Source organism: Pinus tabuliformis, chromosome 1_2 (assembly GCF_031772625.1).
Source record: "Pinus tabuliformis cultivar Carrire ecotype Pingquan chromosome 1_2, CPIR1, whole genome shotgun sequence".
Lineage (NCBI taxonomy): Eukaryota > Viridiplantae > Streptophyta > Pinopsida > Pinales > Pinaceae > Pinus > Pinus tabuliformis.
The window spans coordinates 1,163,254,383-1,163,256,937 of NC_142298.1; positions in this window are offsets into that span (position 1 = coordinate 1,163,254,383).

The following is a 2,555-nucleotide window of genomic DNA, read 5'->3' on the forward strand; positions in this document are numbered from 1 at the left end:
TGGATTTACTGTGAGTATGGTGAAAATAACCGCGAATTTGTGTGAAATAGTTAGATGGTAAGGGTTTTGGAGAGACGTGGACAAATATGACACGTCGTAGTCATGACCGTTAAAAACAATGAGGGAGTTAATTATGGACCATTATGTGACAAAAGACAGATAGTGTGGAGGATATGCATTACAATAGAGATGGGAATCAAATCAAATGATGATTTGTCATGGAGACATATGAATGTCCATATTATACATATTCTATGTTTTAACCTTGCTATTTTAAAATAAATTCTTTCACTTTTTGTTGGAAATAATACTGAGAGGGGGGGTGAATCAGTATTATCAGATCAGTAAAACCTTTCAAATTTCATACTCATAAACATATACGCTATTTCAGTTAAGTGAACCCACGTGTACACGCTACTGTGTCTAATGCAACTAGCGTATATCCAGAGATCTTATGATTCAGTTAATCTTATCTTCAGTAAATGCATCAGAACATTATTAAGCATATTAACAGTAAACAGGTGCAGTATAACAGAACAGATCATCACACAAAAGCCACACACATGAACACCATGATATAAGGTGGAAACCCAATGTGGGTGAAAACAACCTGCTGCAATTTGTCTCTTTCTTCTTTAATGAGAAACTTCTTTTACAATGTACTGGTGCAGTCCTTTACTAGCACGCAGGCTACAACCTGCAGAGGGCTACAACCCTCTTAGCTCTTGTACTAGCCGATCCATTTACTAGTACGTAGGTGCCTACCTACAGAATGCTTCTTTACTCATTTTCCAGCTGCTACTGGAAGGGAGCTACAACCCCCTGGCTCTTGTACTGGCTGATATGTTTACCAGTACGTAGGTGTCGGCCTACGATCTACCTGGGACCACGTTTCATACATTTTCATACTAGATCCATAAGACAATCACCATTGTAGTACAACCTGCATCATCAATCACTGAAACACCCAATTCTGAATCACTGTAACCCTGTCAACAACAACCAGACAACATAGCAACAACCAGATCCAGCTCCATCTTCAAATATCATATTTCACATTGTATACGCTACTTGGATGAACCCAACCTGCGTGTATACGCTCTTTTACCAAAACCAACCCGCGTACAGATCTGCAAATTCTAACTTATAACTCCGCAGCTATATCAGACATCAAAACATACCCAGATCATAACAATAAACATGCGTCAACAGATCTAGTCTATCCACAGTCATACCATAGGAAGATAATCCTTCCAAGCCTTGAGATCTCATTCCATCATTCATCATCCTCCACATGAGTGAAGCCTTGGTTCAGATCACCAACCCATAGCCTGCATTTGGATCTCACTCTTCCTCAGATCTTCATCACTTACACACACACACTTTGGCCTAATGATCTTCTCCTTATATAGCCTTAGGCCCTTCACAATACCACGCGCCAAAACCATAGTAACACAATACCATCAACCTCGAAACTAGGGATCGACACGTCCGTCGAGACACCATGGTCCAAAACCATAGGCACAACTTCCAAGGACTAACTACCACTGACCAAAGGTATGTTTTCACATGTACGCTCTTTTACTGAAGCCATCCTGCGTGTACACGCGACTTGGTATATAGCGAACCTGCGTATATGCGACTTGGTATATAGTGAACCTGCTTGTATACGCGACTTGGGCTTAATGAACCTGCGTGTATGAACTTTCTTGGCCTGCTGTACTAAGATCTGTCCTCTGATTAAGTTTCCATCACCTGTACCAACCTCTGAGTGAGTTGTCATCAAGGACAACACTTGAATCATAATGCCAACACTTTTATCTCCTGGAACTTAACCTTCTTGTTTGTCATTTTTCTTTGATGTTGATCCACAGATACCCTTCTTAGTGTATCAATATTCAAAAAAAGATTCTTCAATTCCTTGCAATCAACATTTATTTAGAATAGAGCTGTGGAATGGAATTATGGTTGTAGAATCAAACTAGCAGTGGAATGGAGTTAGTTGTAGAACATGACAAAGAAGAAATATGGCTATGGAACATGGATGTGAAAAAAAAAATGGAAATGGAGTGTAATGAAAGGAAAATGGAATATAAAATTGAAAGGGAATGAGAATGAAGTGAGATGAATATGAAATGAAATGAATTCGCAGATTAGGTACTGCAAATGAATGTAGCTTTATGTCACTACTTATTACAGAAAGAAAATTGTTGGGTATGGAGCCTGATTATCTTCTATATGTAAAGGTATCACCACATTGGACCCCAGTTCGAAAAGGGGGCGGCAACGCCGCCCATAAAATATTCACTGTAGAGGGGGTCCGGGGGGGTGACTGCGACCTTTGGGAGCCCCCCCCTAGCGGGGGGTTTCAAGGGCAGCGCCCCCGAAGCTAAAAATAGCTGTAAAATTGCCTTGTAAAAGTATAGTAATTTCTAGTCAATCTGAGTCGTTCAATAGGCGGATGATCTGACAGTAGAACTTATGTTTAGTTTAGGGTTTTTTGCCCTAGAAGGCAACCCCTCTCTTTGTATGAGGGCATTGTATTTGAGGCTATG